The sequence below is a fragment of the Manis pentadactyla genome, chromosome 5 (genome assembly GCF_030020395.1).
Source record: "Manis pentadactyla isolate mManPen7 chromosome 5, mManPen7.hap1, whole genome shotgun sequence".
Classification (NCBI taxonomy): Eukaryota; Metazoa; Chordata; class Mammalia; order Pholidota; family Manidae; genus Manis; species Manis pentadactyla.
The window spans coordinates 26529109-26548357 of NC_080023.1; positions in this window are offsets into that span (position 1 = coordinate 26529109).

The following is a 19249-nucleotide window of genomic DNA, read 5'->3' on the forward strand; positions in this document are numbered from 1 at the left end:
ATGTTGATTATCCTAAAAAGAAACCTTGTACCTACTAGTGGTCAAGCTCTGTCTAATCACTCCCGCGTCCTAGACAACACCAATTTACTAATCTGCTTTTTATCTATACATTTTCCTATCCTGGATGTTTCATAAGTGCAATCATACAATATATAGTCTTTGGCCACTTTATTTAGAATAATGTTTTCAAGGTTCTCAAGCTGTAGAATATATTATGTACTTTATTTCTTCTTATTGTTGAAAAGTATTCCACTAGTGGGTATTCTACATTTTATTATTCATTCATCAGTTGATGGACATTTGGGTTTGTCTACTTTCTGGCTATTAAGAAAAATATTGCTTCCTTATCTGAACTTATTGCTTGTCTTTTTGATTGTAGCCATTCTAATGAATATAATGTATATCTTATTGTATTTTTGATTTTCATTTTCCTCTGACTAATAATGTTGAATTTTGTACTTATTAAATTTTTCCATGTGTTTATTGGTCATTTATATAATTTCTTTGGATAAATATCTATTAAAGTCCTTTGTTCATTTAAAGCATTTTGCCATTTAAAACCCGTTATACATAATTTCATATTATTCAGTTCTAAGAATTCTTTATATATTATCTATACAAGTTATTTTTAAATATTTTCTTTTCAAGTGTAGTTTTCCCAATATGTAGGTTCTTTTCACTTTCTTGGAAGCAGAAACACTCTTAATTCCAAAAGAAATCTAATTTATCTATCTCTTTTATTTTGTCATTTATGCTTTTAGGTCTTATGTAAGAAACCATTGTCTGTCCCAGGGTCATGAAAGTTTACTCCTAAGTTTTCTTCTAATTTTTTTTTTAGTTTTAGCTTTCACATTGAAGTCTACAAATTAATTTTGCGTATGGTAAAATGAAAGTGTCTACTTCCACTATTTTGTTGATATCTAGTTGTCTTAACATCATTTGTTGTAGAGACTATTCTTTCCCCATTTAATTCTCTGGGTTCCCTTGGTGAAAATCAATTGACTTTAAAATTAAGGGTTTATTTTTACACTGCCAATTCTATTCTATTGATATACAGTATATGTCTATCCTTTTGCCAGCAACTTATTGTCTAATTGCTGTGGCTTTTTATATCTCAAAATTGAGAAGCATGCATCCAACTTCTTTTCTTCCAGGTTGTTTTGAATATTCTGGGTTCTTTGACTCTCCAGATGAATTTTAGGAAAAGCTTATCAAGTTTTGCCCATAAAGCAGCTAGGATTTTGATAGGGAATACCTTTTCATTCATGACACCTCAAGCAACTGTCTGCCTAAATCTTACCAGATTAATAAATGCTTTCCCCAAGCACCTCACACCACCATTATGCAAGTCCTGTGCCCAGTTTTTAATTGGTGAATAATTTGTTCTGACGTATCTTTCCTAAAGATCTAGACATTCCTTATGGAGAAAATATTATAACAAGCAAGAGTGGAAAGTAGGGATTTCTGTTAGGAAAAGAGTGTCATTATTTTAGTGAGATATTTGTAGTAACAGTTGAGATGGACAAAAGTGGGTGAAATCAAGAAACAATTTAAAGGCATATTTAATAAGATCCTGTAGGATTTAACTTTTGTGGTTAGGGGCAGGAATGAATTTAGATATCTAGATTTTCTTCTATAATGATGTGATTTAATGAGATTAAAAAGAAGGAGGTTTATGTTTCAATAATTTAGATTAAGAACTCAGGGATATATTGTATTTTAAGCACTTCTGAAATAAAACTCTTGTGGAAGTTGACTGGCAGTTCTGAAGTTGAGAGGATAGTGTGAGATTTAATCAACAAAAGATAGTACATAAACCAATAAACAGGTATATCCTGATAGAAAGAGTGAAAAAATAAATGTGAATATAGCTGCAGAAGTGTTTCTATGGAAATGATATTAAACATTTGAATAATGACATAGTTCAAGGAATCGCCTCTGAAATGAAACAAACTAAGAAAATTCATCTTGGACATGTAGAGAAGTATGCCTCTCGTATTTAGGAACATTGAAACTGTTAGTAATTTTGGAAATAGCACTACGTGGAAACCATTGGTAGAGAAGCAAGATTATATGTTGAAGAATTAACTAAAGGAATTAAAAAAAATACACAGAAAAAACTGCTTAAATAAATTTGCCTAGAGTCAGGAAGTAGAAAACTAGGGTAATAGCTGGAAGGAAATGGATTATCTGTGTTACAGTTGTTTTACATATTCAATATGTCCATATTTATGATTCATAAAGTAATAAAATCACCAGAATATTTTTGTCTACTCCTCTTTAATTGTTATGTAGGGAATTCGCTTCCGCTGTTCCTACATGACAACTTTTTGGTGGACCCAAGAATTTACTATTTACTCTTAAGAAATATACTGTCGTGAAGATACTTTTAGAAACAAGCACTGATCTTGATTCAGAAAATAGAATGTCTAGATACATGCTATAAATAAAATTTCAAATCCCACACACCTACAGCTGAGCAGAGAGGAAGAGAGGAACAGTAGCAGGACTGTTCTTACTTAAATAAGAAGTTTCCTAAGCTGGCTTTACTGCTTTGGAGTCTAACAGTTGCATACATAAAATCCTTTGTCCTCATGAAGCTTCTGCAAGCTTCTTCCTTACTGTGGCTCTGTCAAGGATGTCTCACTTCTCTCTACTACAAAGCCTTAACTTGGGTGGAAGCATTTCTATCCCAAATGATGGTTCATGGATCCTTCTTTTTCCCTGGGTATCTTGTCGTATGTCTCCAACATCTTTCTGACCATACATACTAGCCTTTCCAAATTCCAAGATGACTGTATATTGTATCATTTTACAAGGCAAAAGACCTACATCAGGCTCATGAGAACACCCATCCATGTTTAGTTTATTTGGACTCTGAGAGAACATTTTGTTCCCAATATCCCTCATTCTCTAGTCTCAGTTGCTAATGCAGTTGGCACCATTTCCCACTCCCTGTATTTCAGTAGTGGGTGTCAGACCTTCAACCATAGTCCACTTCATTTTACACAAATGCAGGTAAAATATTAGTTCTCTGTGTCTCCCATCTAAAGAGAACTCCTTTAAAACTTGCTGGGTGCTCTTCATGAAACCTCTTTCAATAGGTTTGAGGTTTGACTATACAATCCTCCTCCTTCCCCAAAGGGTAGGTGCAGATTCAGAGCACTGCAACTGCTCTCTCTCACTCTTCTTTGATCTTTGACTCCATTGTGTATCATCCATCTGAATTTTTCTTACATTGTGTAAGGAATCCTTTACAATCTTATTTCAAATTCTTCTTTTAAGGGAGTTTTATTCCATATTCACTTTGGAATCATATTCTGTAAGATGTTGTCATTTTGGTTGATGGAGGCCAGGAAAATCCCATTTCAATAGTGTCCATTTGTTTCTAGTATGGGAGTTTATACAGTACCAGAGGAATCATTTATTCCAGATAAACTACCATAGCTATTATCTTGTAGTTGTAGATGAAACTGTGAGAGAACAGTTTTGTATTTCCAACCATGAGAACTCAGTGCAGGAAATAAAACCCACTCTAAGTGTTCTAAGAAAGAAGAATTTTAGTATAAGAATTGGGCTCCCCTGAGATAATAGGAAGGTCTAAAGGAAAAAGTTCTAGATTGACATCATGGAATTACTTCTAGAAAATTATCAAATTAATGCATTATGGGTATTGCTCCACTTGAAGCCAATTTTAGACTTATACCAGAAACAAATAATTGCCACTATAACTGTCAGGAGATTAGAGATGGATGTTGAGGCTCCTAACACCCAGGAAGAAATAGAAAAAAAAGTAAAAGAATAAACATCCCAAGAATAACCACATACACAATGGAGTCAAATATGACAGAAGAAAGAAAGCAGTTGCTGTTCTTATTACTTCATGTAAGAACTTTCTTACAAGAAGAAAACAACCAAGGCACACAGGAAGAGGACCACCACCATACTTCCACTTTAGTGATTTCACGTGACTACATCTAACTGGTCGCATGTATCTAATATCTAGAAACCTGGTTACAAGGAATTCTGGGTAATGTAGTTTCCCAGATGATACTGAGGAATTTACTAGACAGATTTAGGGATTAACTTGAGGAGCAAATTTGTGTTTTGTCTTGTTTGGTTTGGTTTGTGTATGGGCTGAGTTATGTCTACCAAAAGTTTGTATGTTGATATTTCAACCCCCAGTCCCTTAGAATATAAGCATATTTGGAGATAAAGTCTCTAAAGAAGTGATTAAGTTAACGAGACCCTGAGCGTGGGACCCTTAGCTGATATGACCAGTGTCCTAAAAGAAGAGACACCAGATATACGCACACGCAAAGAATGGCCACCAAATGAAGACCAGCAAGAGGGCACTCATCTGCAAGGCAAGGAGAGAAGAAATCAACCCTGTTGACATCTTGATTTCCAACTTTGAGCTTTCAGAACTGTGAGAAAACTAAATATATGTAGTTTAAGCTACACAATCCATAGCATTTTGTTATGGCAGCCCTAGCAAACTAGTACAATATGTTCATTTGTTTTGGTTGTGTGTTCAACTGTATAACACTCATCAAAGTTTTAAATATACTTGAAACAAATGAACTTGGTATATGAAGCAAATGCTTTATAAGGTAGAAAATTTTATCTTTCTTGTGTAGAACCAATAAATGTACACCTTTACAGAATAAGGTCTCTGAGTCTTCAGGTTGAGGCAACTGTATCACAACAATAGCTATACCTGACAAGTCCTGGCACAAGCTATTCTCCATGGCTATGTCCAACACATACTCTACCATGAATTCAGATGTAAAAACTGCTGAGTTCCAGTGATTTGGAAACATAGGGTTTCATACTCATTTATGTTTCCTAAGGTTTGTTAGAGTGAAAGTGTAATACATAATAGGAGTATTTGCAATATATTTAGGTATTTGTGAAAGTATAATATCTAAACTTGACTTTCAGTCTTATTATATATAAATTTATAGTAAAAAGTACTAGCCTCAACCAATAGATATTTCTATATGGGGTAGAATCAGTTACATTAATGGAATATTCCTTGTAAGTAATTTCCTTATCTGGTTGTCATTTGCTTGGATGTGCTGAATTTCACTTTCTTTTATCGGAGTCACTGTCAGAGTGGTTAATTATTTATAATTTTCCCCTGAAAAATTGTGATTAAGTCATTTTATCTAATTCCTTTCCTAAAGAGGCCAATATACAATTAATTGTGTTCAGTGATGGAGAAATCCATTTTGTTTTCCTTTGAGCCCTATCATCTCAGTGGCTGAAATTAAAAAGAAGTAGAACAGCACTTAGAGAATGTGAAACACAGATTTAAATATTCCCTTCATATGAATATGCGAGTTCAAAGGTGATTATTATGGTATAAATAAATTAATATGTTTTATATTCATAAGACTTGATTATGGGTGGTTTGCATGTATTTCCCCAACCCAAAAAGACATTGTTACTTAAGAAAGAAGCCATGGGAAAGTTAGTGTAATGATGAGATAGATAAATAGGTTCCAGTTTCAAGGTAGGTTCAAGACTGGAATGTCAGTTCAGATAGGGAAGACCTGGTGCTACAGACAGTAGAAAGTGGTCTCATTCATCACATAAAAATGATTATGTATTAACCAAATGGTCCAAACCAAGTGCAAGATGAAGAAATTCATGAAAGAAGACAGAGAATAAACGATTTGTGGAGCAACTATTAGTAGTATTCAGTTTGACAACAGAGCTTTATTCATTGAACTCGCAGACTCTCTGATAAATTACTCATGCAGCAGAGGTAAGTTATACAATAAAAACTCAGTGCTTTGAAACTTCACTATAAAGCAGACATATGACAGTTGGGCTATGAAGATATCCAAATCAGAAGAGCATCAGGACAGGATCAGCTTTTAAGACTGACTTAATGAATGGATTGGAATGTCCTTGCCTATGTCAAGAATTGGTTTCAAAACTTAAAGCTATAAATAAGCACACATTTAATAGAGTAGAAATGTTTCGATTAATTTTGGGTCAGTTCTAGCGGTAGAATGATGGATTTACTTGACACAGGCTATTTTAATTAACTTTAAATAAGATTTATAGTGAAGAAGGAGTTCATAGAATTTTTTTTCCCCTACAAAATAGACATAATATGTCTCCTTTCTCTGGATAATTCATTCGATTCAAGAAGATACTCAATAAGCTTCCTTCTGGATTTTATTCTATAATTTATTCCAAGGCACAATAGAAGCTTTTTCCTTAAAATACTGTATGTATGGACTTTTTCCTCACTCCCTAAAATAATGCTAATTAAAATAAAACCACTGATATATACAAGATACGAGGATTAGATGATACACATAATTTCATGTAACTTCCAAAAGACTACAATATACATACATATATCATAATTTTAATGATGAGAATATAAAATATTTTAAACAATTTATCCAAGTCACATGACTTTGTGGAAGAGAATGTAACAAATCTAGAAATTAAGTTGTAGCCCTGAAATTCCTAACAACTATGCCTCTTCCCTATGATGCTAAGCTATAAATATAAGTTGAATGTTCAATAAATGTCTTATACATATTAGCAGCATGAAATAATGAATATCAATTATAGACAAAAACAATTATCATTAAAGAGAATAGGTTCACTATGTAATATCACTAATAATTGATAAATCATTCCATTGTATATTTATCTAAATATTCAAATCTAAACAAGTTGGGAAATACACTAGAGAATGTCTTGAGTGAACTGTATTTCCAGTGTCGAGACATTTGCCTAACTTGAGCTTTTTCATCATGCAAGGCTTGGCTCACATCATTACTTCTTATAGGCCTTTTCTAACCACTCAACTTAACTAGCCACTCAGTCACTCTTACTGGCTTCTAACATGTAATATTTTCTTATCTATTTACTTTTGATTTATTTATTTTACTATTATTTATTTGTGATTACCTTCACTAGATTGAAAGCTCCATGATATTAAAGGCTATTTCTACTCACTAACTCAAGGCTTAAAATGGTGCCTATCACAATGTAAACATTTGATATGTATTTATAACATAAATTAACTTGTAGATAGAGAGCTCCTTAATTATATGTTGCTGAAGATATTTGAAATAGTCAAGTATTATTATTATTATTGTATTATAATTGACATTCATTATTTTATAATAATAGCATGCTTTATTATATAATAATACATTATTGCTGACATTTAAGATAAAAGTGACAGTAATAATAATAATAATTTATTGAATGGATTATTCTATGAAGTCTTTAATATAAAACTGGCTGAAGATGATTATGTCTATATATATAATAATCCTGTAAACATGGTTTTGCACATTTTAGAAATAAGGAAACCAATTTTCAGAGAGTATAATTAATTAGTACAAGAGCACACAACCAATAAGAAAGCTAGCCATGGTTTATACTCTACCCATCTTGCTACATTCCTACAATATTTTCACTTGCCAAATGCACCCATGTGAAATATTCTCATTTTCTTTATAGATTTTAGTTCTACTTGAGTAAGTCCTAATCAGTTTCTTGGCCATGAATTCTGTTGCCCTATTCCATTGCTTAACTCCATTCTGGCTACAATGCTATATTTGAGTACAGAGAACTGCTTTATGTTTATTGTAGCCAAACATCAGAACTATAGATAGAAATTAAGTAGGTGTTTATATGGACTTTTGTAACAGTGTAAGTAACATATTTTTCCATCATATGACCTGGCCATGGGGGAGAATCCATTTAATGGATATTTCAGTAAAGTGTATGGATACCAGGAGAATAAAATACAGTGGATATTTTAGTCTTAAGAGAATCAGGAGACCAGGTTGAAGAACAGAACAGAATTTGAAGAACAATCAGTTTAGTACTGGATTGATTTGTCTATTTACCTAAGGACAAAATTGGACTGAAATACTGCATTAGAATCAGATGTATAGGTACAATTCAGTGAACCAGCACTAGAAGTGTCTGAGAGATTTGGGAACAAGAACCATTCAGTGGCTCACAAAAATCTGGCCCATATACATTTATAACAAATTCTAGACACAGTTTTTAAAAGTCCTTCATGTTTTTCAAGGATAAAAATTTGTAGTTATTCTTCATTGATAATCTTGCCTCCAAATGGAAATCATTTCAGCCTGTCATAATTAGACTTATCTTCTTCATGCAATTGAGTGGAGTGTAACTCTACTGAGTGGTAATTATCGGCTTGGTAAAAGCATTATAGACATTAATGTATACTAGGTTGTTTTATATAAAACATCAACATCTTTAAAGCAGAGGAATTAGAAAGGTCTCTTAATGTATTTGCATGAAAGTAACAAATGATACCTATCAGCATTTATAGATAATATAAAACTATAGCTGCTCCAGAATTTCATGAATATATTGTTACATGACTCAGTTTATTTTAGAAAGATAAATGGGATATTTAAAAATTTTTTTGTATCTCTATGGTCTTTTGCATGGAATTTTTCTTCAATTAGCTATATATGGGAAAATTAGTTCCCAAATATCTCAATATACCTGTTCTTTAATAGGCATAAGGGAAGTCATAACATGGTCTGTAGACTTTTAAATAGGAGTATTGACTCTCTTGATAGTTTCTTCCCCAAGTAAATAAATAACTTTTCTTAGCTTGTATTTCTAGTGGAAGATTATCTGTGCTTTCTAATCATGGTTCTCTTGAGTTTAGCTTGTTATCTAAATCATAACAAAGAGGTGTAAACTGCCTTAATCTTCTTGCCGGAGTTATAAACAAGCATGTGTATATCAGACACAAGTTGCCTAACATTTGTGAAAAATTTAAGAGACTTGAGATATGTCTTTCTACACTTTGTGTAAATATATATCATGCTTCGAATGGATTAGAAGAAATCATGCAGAAAAACAAAAAGTGGAGAAGGGGAGGAATATCACTGAGTTTCTTTGCTGGCCTATTTTATAGTAACTCAAGGATAGCATTTGGAACAATACAGATACATACCTCAGATTTCAAGGTGTGACCACATAACTGTTGAGACCTTCTAGAAAAATAATGTATTATTCCTTCTTATTGTCTTTGCAGCTTATTAACATACATTGTCTCTCTGCTTTAGTGTAATCATTAGTAAAATGAAGATAATACTATTACTACCAGTTAGATGCTGTGAGGATTAAATGAATTAATGTGGTTAAACTCTTAGAAAAGTACCTGGTACATAGTAAGTACTATCCAAATGTTAGAAATTATTACCTTTATTCTGCCAAACTAGGTAATTATTCATCATATTAAGGTGCTATTATATTAAAGATCAAGATAATAGTTATGAAAACTGTATTTCATTATATTGTGATGCATCACACCAATAGCCAATAGTGATTCAGTACAATCTGTCAACCCTGTATAAACATCGTAGAATAGTGTCTTTGATAGTGATATAAATAAAAGAGGTATATTGTTCTTTGGGAAACTGGGTTGCAATTATTAAATAGCAGAAAGAAAAAATATTGTTTTTTATGAATGTAGTAGCTACTTATCTGGTAATGATCACTGACTACATACATGTACTAACTTCGTTTAGTTAGTATCCTATTGATGGACTTTAAAGCATGTTTAACTTAATATTTTGGCTACTCTTTAATGAACATCCTCTATCTTAATACCTATTATGTTTCAAAGAGAGACAATCTCCAGGGTGTGCAGCAATATCAGGAGTCAAAGAAAAAGTGAACTACCACACCAGAAATTGACAATATGATTGGGGAGGAAAGATTGATTAAAAGGGTTACAATGTAAGTTGTTGGCTATAAAGGCTATAAGGTTAGTCCATAAGTGATTTGGAAGTTTAGAGGTTTCATAGAGTACTTCTGCAGGAGATTTCAAAGAGAAGCTAGAATTTATGCTCAGCCTAAAAAGGGGATAACACACATGGCCTTCCGACTGAGGGTGGTACCTATACCACTCTTACTAGTTGTTTCCATTATCTATTGATGAATAACGAAACAGACCCAAAACTTTGTCACTTAACACAACAACCATTTTTCACTTCTAATGGCCCTTCAATTGTCAGGGATTTTTGGACAATTTATCTTTGACTCACGTGGTGTTGGATGGAGTAGCATGTGCAGCAACATTCAGCTGCATTTTCAGCTGAGGTGTCAGGAAAGGCCAAGACCTAAATAGGGTTCTCTTTCAAGAAAGGTAACCAGAACATGGATGGAGCTGGAAGACATTCTGCTCAGTGAAATAAGCCAGGCAGAGAAAGACAAATGCCAAATTATTTCCCTCATTTGAGGAGTATAACAATTAAGCAAAACTGAAGAAACAAAATAGCAGCGGACTCAGAGATGCTAAGAAGGAAATAGTGGTTACCAAAGGGGAGGGGTGTGGGAGGTCAGGTGGGGAGGGAGGGAGAAGGGGATTGAGGGGTATTATGTTTAGTACACATGGTGTGGGGGATCACGGGGAGAACAGTGCAGCACAGAGAAGGCACATAGTGGATCTGTGGCATCTTGCTGCACTGATGGACAGTGACTGCATTGGGGTATGGGTGGGGACTTGATAATATGGGGTATGTAGTAACCACATTGTTTTTTCATGTGAAACCTTCATAAGAGTGTATATCAATCATACCTTAATAAAAAAAAAGTAGAGAAGAAAAAAAAAGGAAAGAAAGAAAGGTAACCAGCTTCTTACGTGCTGGCTTAGGGCTCCAAGAGAGTGAAAGCAGAGGCTTTAGACCTTAACAGAGCTAGTCTCAAAAATGACATAGCATCACTTTGACAAAAGTGACATAGCATCATCTTGTTCAAAGCAAGTTATGAGCCTGTCCAAAATCAAGGGGAGAGAAAATATACCATCTCAATGAGAGGTTATAGTAGGTACACGAAGAACTGCAGGTATTGAGGATGGCCATCTTTTTTATCTAAAAGCTACCATATTAGTCTAAGAGTATTGAATTTTTCCTTTTGATTTTCATAGATTCTATCCATCACTTTCTAACATTTTCTTTACTACACTCATCTAGAATTACCTAGGCAAAGAACTTTCTGCTAAAGATACTGATTGATACAACTATTAGTACTTGGAGTTGCCCTAATAGCCCTTCACAATAGGATTCTGGGATTGTATTGCGCATGTATTTAAGGAATGCACACACGGCTTTCTTGCCAGGAACAGTGATGATCCATAGCAAGTAATTATAATGATAAGTTCTGTTTTTGAAGGCTATGGACAAGCAAATAGAAGCTTACCAATTTCTATCAGTCAGGTTTGGGGAACATATATAGGAGTAGATTCTAGAGTATTGAGTCAATAGGATAAAACATAGTGGGTTGAGTTTATTGACATGATTTCCTAGTCCTAAAATTCAGGATTTAATGTATTAGCTTGGGTATGGTGTAAGTATTTAATGAAGCCTAGACTCTTCAGTGGCTTGTAGTCAAAGAGGTAGAAATGCCAGAGTTCTTTAGGCATGCTGTAAGAAACGAATTCAAAGTACAGGGAGAAGAAAATGTTATATGTAACCTGTTAAGGTATTCCTTTCCCAAATCGATAGAAGGAATCAGAGACTACTAAGAATGTACTAAGAAATGATTTGGTGAAAGAACTACAGGAATCCTTGAAATCCTCAGGGGTGGCTGTCTTCTATGGGACAAAGATGACTTTGGAGGTGCTATAACGAAATTGATTTTTCTGATCTCACTAGAAGTAAGGAGATAATAAAGTTGTAAAGGCAGGTGACAGCTCCTAATCATTAGAAATAAAGTAGCATGAATTCACATAGAAAGTCATAAATGGGAGCATTTATGGCATTGACTAATTCATCACAGTACTGCTAGAAATGAAACAGACCATCAGCTACTAATTTGCTGCTTGACATATAACAGAAAAATATATTTACATCATATGGGCAAAAACTTTACTGCAGTGAGGATTCATGGCCGCCAACTCAATTCCTAGGCATAAACCGATTCACAGATGAGGAGTGCCTTGGGCTGGAGCATTGCAGTATGGCCTTAGATATACATTGTGGATTTCCTCCAAGCTTTCCCAGGAGAAGCCTCTTGATATTCACCAGGGTGATCATATAGAAAGAAAAAGCCAGTCCTTCTGTGGTTTATAAGATTTTGGTTCTTTAACAAAGGTCATTTCCAAATACTTAACCTTCATTCTTCCTAAGTTGCTGTGGGCTATTTATGCCCCTCTCCAAAAACTCCTTTTCTGGGGGTCCTTCCCACCTAGGTTGGGTAAGAACATTCCTCTTCTATTAGACCAGGTATACTGAACTATCCCTTGTTGCTTTTCATAATTCTGTCCATATTGAAAAAAAAAAAAAACACTTGATTAAACAAACCGTCCTCAAACTACTCACTGTTACTGTAACATCTAGTTCCTTAAAAAACCCACACATAAATTAATTTATTATTACAATAGAACCTGTCTTCTTCAGAAAGGCTAGGTATGCAAATAAATTAGAAAGCACTCTTAGCAAACACAAATATGATACTAAGTTGGATTAACTTACAGTTGTTATAATTATTATTCTATATAAACATCTTTGTTGTCTTTTATAAGACACTCTACCGTTTGACCCAAGTATTGCTTCAAAGAGTTACCCATTATCCAGGATGTCCTTTGATAGCTAAGACTTTTCTTTTCTTTATATTTTTCTTTCAAATTTTAGAATGAATATTGTTACTGGAGACAGGTCCTTGGTCTCATCTTCACAAAGAATTCAAGAACAAACACACAAAGGCAGCTGAGCATTAAGAGTTTATTTGGAGAATAAAAGTTCAGAGAAAGACAAGAGTCCATGCTAAGAGTTGACCACAAGCAGACGCAGAGGTAGTCTTACTGAGGATACGATAGGGAGACATTTTTACATAAAAGGAGATGAATATTCACTAAGTGGGGTTGGATTTCAAAAGGAACAGGTGAATTTTTTTCCAGAGTTCAGGCTTCTTCCACTTTCATGTTGGGTGGAAGTATTTTTTATGACATTTGAAGTGATTTTTACTGTGCTACTGAGTGTTTAATGTATTTTGGGGTGAAGTATGGGCCAGTTTCCGCTCCATGGTGGAACTACCTGGTTTGTGCCAGTCTATTATCTATACCCTCATTCCACAGGCCTAGAGAACAATTGATGTGGAATGTGTAGAATGAGAACAAACACTACCTGAACGTAAACATTGGCAGAGGTCCCACTCCTCCTTTTTTGCTCATATCTGGCTATCTATCTACTATAACACTATTACAGAAATTCATTTTATCCATTGTGCAAAATTGTGTGCTTGTATGAAGATGTGTTATGACGTTTACTTGTGATGCTTTCTGGGTATTTTGCTAGTTTAATTTCTAATAGTCAAAATACAATAGAAGAATACTCCTTTCTACAACTTTACTTTCTGAATAGCAGTTTTCCCTGAGGCCAAGATAGAGACCTGATTGAAAGAATGGCCTGTTTTTTCATTTTGAATAACAGCTGCCCTAGAACCTTGATTTTTCTGACTCATAACTATTTGGGGTAAAAATAGCAACATGTCAAAATATATTGGAAGAAATATGCCATTTACATCCAATATTTGTCATATATTTACATAACTACTAGCTTGGAAAGCTATATTTTAGCTTCTCTGTTCTGTACGCCAAACATTCTAGCAAGTTAAAACCTCTCTTGATCAACCAGGTATATATTTCCAACATTTAGAATATGTTCTCAAAAATATTCAAATTTTAAATTTAAAAATATAACATCAGTCTTTTAATGCTGGAATATTCTACTTTTAACATTCCTGTTGTAAAGGTATGTACTAGGTTACAAAGACGGTTAAAGCATACTCTCTATCCCTGTGAATGAATAAAATATGGGCTCGAAGGTCTGTCCTTTATCAAACTGTACCTTTATGTTTGTCAGTACATACACATACATATGTCCTAATAGACTTTGAAATTAAATTTTTGAATCCTGATGTAACTCCAGGTGGAAAATATGTTCCAAGCCCTGGGCAAATAATCTTTAAAGCCAAAATTAGTCAAAGGTAGAAATAAAATGGGAGAAATCTGTTTATTGCTACAAAGAGTCATCTACTTCTGCTCACCCATGTCTCTCATGACCTGGTTGCAAAGGAGCCCAACACATCTCTCTGGTACCATTGCCTGTTTGCCCCCCACTCACCTTGTAATCACCTGTTGATATGGAGATGGACTACTTCTCTCCACCCCTTAGAAACACCTATTAATATGGAGATACACTAAGGCAAGGTGAGACATTCTGGAAATATTGTGATTTTTACCCACACCTGGTTAGAATTTTTACCTGTGTTTTCTTTGGCATTATTTCTTAACTGTTCTGAGTGTCAAATTACACATCTGTAAGACAAAGATAGTAAAACCCATGCGTTAGTCTGTCCTAAGACTTCAGGAAGACAGGCAATGAGAATAAAGCACCCAGAACCATGCCAGACATAATAGGAGGAAAAAACAATATATGTTTCCTTCTCAAAGTCAACTGAATCTAATTTAATTTTAATGTATGTTAACCTGACAGTATCTCATAACTTTTTAAATACATTTTTTATGATTGTTAATAAAAATTAAATTTTTACTATATTGATTGTGTATTTGGATTTTCCCTTCTATTCATATCCTTTTCCATTTCCCCCTTTTTTTTTTTCTTGGTCCTTTCATTGATTTGTAGGAATTCCTTATAAATATCGGATCCTTGATTTGTTTTTGTTTTTTTTTAAGTTTTTGTTTGTTAGTTTTAGAATAACTTTAGGTTCATAGCAATATTAAGAGGTAAGTTTCAGCAATTGCCTTTGTATCCCCTCTTCACACATTTATAACTTCTCCCATTATCAACATCCCCTCCCGAGTGTACATTTGTTACAAGTCATGAACTTACATTGACACATAATAATCACCCCAAATCTATACTTTGCAGTATGATTCACTTTTGGTGTTATACATTCTATAGGTTTGGACAAATGTATGAAACCATGTACCATCATTATGGTATCAGTAATACTAAGTATTTTCACTTCCCTAAAAAACTTCTGTTCTCCACTTATTCAGTCCCAGCATCAACTAATGAAAGTTACTGTTGTTCCACATTCTAACCATCATTTAGTATTGTCAGTGTTCCAGACTTTGACCATTCTAATAGGTGTATAGTGGTATCTCATTGTTGTTTTGATTTGCCTTGTATATTGCCTAAATTCTTAACTTGTATCTTCAGACACAGCAAAGATCTTCATAAGAGAGATCTGATTTTTCAGGAATCCAGAGACATATGTATATACTTTTTCTGCCACAGAACTATTATTTGAACTGGACTTCATTTTCCTCATCTATAAAAAGTAGAGATTGGACTAGATGATTTCTAGAATTTTAAATCATGTGAAGAGAAAAAACTATTATCTGAAATATTAAAGAAATTTTAATTTTTATACAGTCTTCTAAAATTTCAACTGAAATCACCATTCCTTTACCAGAGGTATGCCCAAGTGCAATTGTCTGTATACAGTGGATAACACCACTCTCTTTTTTCATGCTTGTAGCAAAGGCATAAAAGTGAACAAAGAAATTTAAGATAGGACACATTTACATGTTTTTCATTTTCCAAAATCTGTAGTTTGGTATTGCTTAGCCTGTTTTGTACAGAAAAAAACTTTTTTTTTAAACTATCATATATTAACTAGTGACTATTGAATTCAGAATTATTGAAACATGATTGAAATGGAAATCTTTAAACACTATTAGCTCATTACTGATATATACTTTTTTGTAGTAAAGGTATCCACAGAAACATTCAAAACAGATCATGGATATTAATTATAGTACAATGATCAGTTGGTTAAAAATTTTTACAACATTATTGTATTTTCCTTTGCAGTGGGGATTTAATTCATAATTCCAAGGGAGTAGGGAGGTGTCAGAGCTTGGGCTCTTCAAAAAGCAAAGTCTAAAACAAAGAATTTAGAGAGGGTAGTTTATGGGGGATAACTGGAGTCATCATACTGTAAAGAGTGAGGGAAGAGAATTGGCCAAAACAAGGAGTTGAACTGCAATTTGGTTCCAATAGAGAGACCCCATCTAGGGAACTCTTGACCTGGGACAGGTGTTCTGAGATGTCCTGTGCTTTAACAAGAGGAGCTAGGCTTGAATCAAATGAAGGCTGCCCCTGGAAATTTGTCAACCTTAGAAAAGGCACCTCCTCTCTGCTGAGGGATATTTCTGGAGGGGTACTCAGATGTGAGCCATCAACAGTTACATTTACACTCACTGGAGAAATGAGAATCTCAGTCCTAAAGAGAAAGCTGATCAGCATATTGATGACTCTATATAAATGCATCAGATGAGTCCATTCTCAGATACACAGAGCTTTCTTGGTCATGCTTTTAATAACACTCTCATATAGGAAGTATAAAAAAAGGGGGAAAATGTATCTATATATCAGTATTATCTAAGGACTTAAAATGTGAACAGACAGATCTGAATTTTAATCATAGTTTTAGAAGCATAAACTGAGCCACATAATTTGTTTTCTAAACCTCATATGGAAAAATTAATGTTTATAACATCCACCTTAGAAGGTTTTTAAGATGAAATAGGGTGATGCATGTAAAATTCAACCCAGTGACTATAAATTAATGTGTACTCAATAAATTTTATTTGTAATAGAATATTCCAATTTGAAGAAGGAAATTCATTGTGCAGGTAAAGTAATCACATACAGTTAAATTCACATACAGTAATAATTCTTAACTTTGTAAGGAGCACTTGCTATGTGTCTAACACTATTCTAATTATTTTACACATGAACATTGACTTTATCTTCACAAAAACCCTAAAATGTATATACTTCTCTTATGTGCATTATTTTAAGGAGTAAACCTAAGCACAGAGGGGTAACAAGATCTCACTAAGTGGCAAAGACAGAGTAAAGGAGGCTGACTAGAGCCAGCATTGATAAGCCAGCATAAGAGATGCATATCCTTGTACTGTATTTCAAATTGGTGGAAAAACTTGTAAAATGGCAGAAAGTAGTATAAACATAAACACTTGAGAAAATTTAAGAGCAGTGATGACTTTGGTCTGGTTATCAAGAAAAGGGAGAGACTACTATAGAATATTTATGACATCAGATTATAAGTGCTATAAACCAAGGATGCACATGGATGGTGTATGGGGGAGAAATTAACAAAAATTCATTTACACCTGGATCTCTCCTGGTTACCAGGAGTACAGACATCTTTTATGTATATGTGGAGTAGCCACATGAAAATGGACCTCCTGGTAAACAACTTTCATACTGGACTATTTTGTATTCAAGTCCTTCCCCCTGGGTTTTTTGAAGACTGTCATGGACACATAAATAACTTTAGTGGAATAAATTTCTAGATCCTTAATGTCCCTAAATATTCTTTCTTAAATTTGATCTACTCAACTATACTCACATCCTTGGCTGCTACTTTACCTACTCCTCTTTCAAAATTGCCTTTCTGCCACAATTCCTGCTCTTACTGTGTACTATCATTTCTAAGTGAAAAATTACCTTGTGGTACCAAACAAATGGAGGGTTTTATTTTCTGGTATTGGTCTTATGAAGTGAATGAATCTAATGACTGAGTAACAAATGCTTTAGTAACTCAGATGTTTGCAGTTCATTGTTTCTGTCAAAATTAAGAGGGAACCTAATCAACTTGCCAGCTAACAGATCATAAAATTAATTTCTAATGATAATCACCATGTGATTTTTTTTCTATAAGTCAAAAGTAATTCAAGTCTTTGCCATTTAGAGAGAACCAAATGATTTTATTTTACTTTATTTCACTTTTGTGCAGGGTTTTTTTATGACAATATGTTACTGAGTCAACATTTGAGATCTTATTCAAGAGACAGATTGCTTGGATTTGAATGCTGGCTTTACTGATTACTAAGTGTGTGACTTTGTGTAAGATATTTCACCCTTCTGTGCCTTATTTTTATTTTCTATAAAATAAAGATAATAAAACACCCATCTAAGGGGTTTGTTTTTTTAAAAAGTTCAAGAAATTCATGTATGTAAAACATGCAAATTATTCTTTAGGCCATTGTAATTATTACTATAATTATTTGTATAGGTCAGGCTTATAAAGCCCTTCACTTTGTAGAATGGTCTGAGAAAGTTTACACTGTTCTTTTCACTCATCTCATTCCCTTGGGCAATCAGCTCATCTACACAACAACCTTCTTAAAGCAGGGTCCTCCAAAATATTACAGTTTGTTTGATTTAGAAGTATAGGAATTTTTAAGTAGGAAAATAATTTAAGTAGGAAAACACTATTACTATTATACCATGTATAAAAGAAAATATTCAAATTATTTTTAATACAATTTTATAATCCTATTACTTATTTTCTTTCTTTCCCTAGGTGTAAAAGAAATGTTTTGTCAAATGCTTCTTTGGGCTGAATTTAGTGATGCAAAGGATGATTCTTTACTAAGGAAATTGTATCATAACAGTGTAACCAATTAATTACACATTGAGGAGTATGGATGTATCCAAAAGTTTAAAGATAGAATAAAGGAGGAGGATAATTAAAGAATAATCTGAAAGTAATAATTAGCTATTCACCAGGTCAGTCATGAATGTTGACAGGCGATAAGTTACGTAATTGAACAAAACAAAAGCCATTTTTTTGTTAGCATTCCACTCAGCAGTTATAATTTAACAGTGTCCACAGTTATGTGACCTATGAAGTCCCTAAGGCATCAGTGGTTCATTACAAGAAGCATCTCAGCTCTCTAAATGGTACTTAGAAGACGTTTATGAATTGTTTCCTCCTTCTTGTTTTTCATGCTGTATGAATGGAGCCTCTAATAAATCACATTTGAATAAGTGCAATCATATTACCCAGGAGGTTTAAAACAAATTTAATCTTCAATAAAAATAATTGTGTATACTTTCATCTTCCTTTGGGACCTCCTACATCTCAAGCTATATGCCTCAAGTATCATACTTCTAATGTCATTTCTTGGTCCTTTAGAAAAAATGCAATATACTATATGTATTAAATTGTTTGCAGTGTTCAAGAAGCATACCCCTCTGTGCACACACACACATCGGGCTTAAAGTCCTGGCTATATTTTTCTCATGATCCACAATATTAATTAAATATAAAATTGTCTCCTGCAAACTAGTCAATTGCTTAGAAAATGTTAATTATCTGGTGAATATTCACTGGTCACATTGTTAATTTTATCTGACTGTATGAT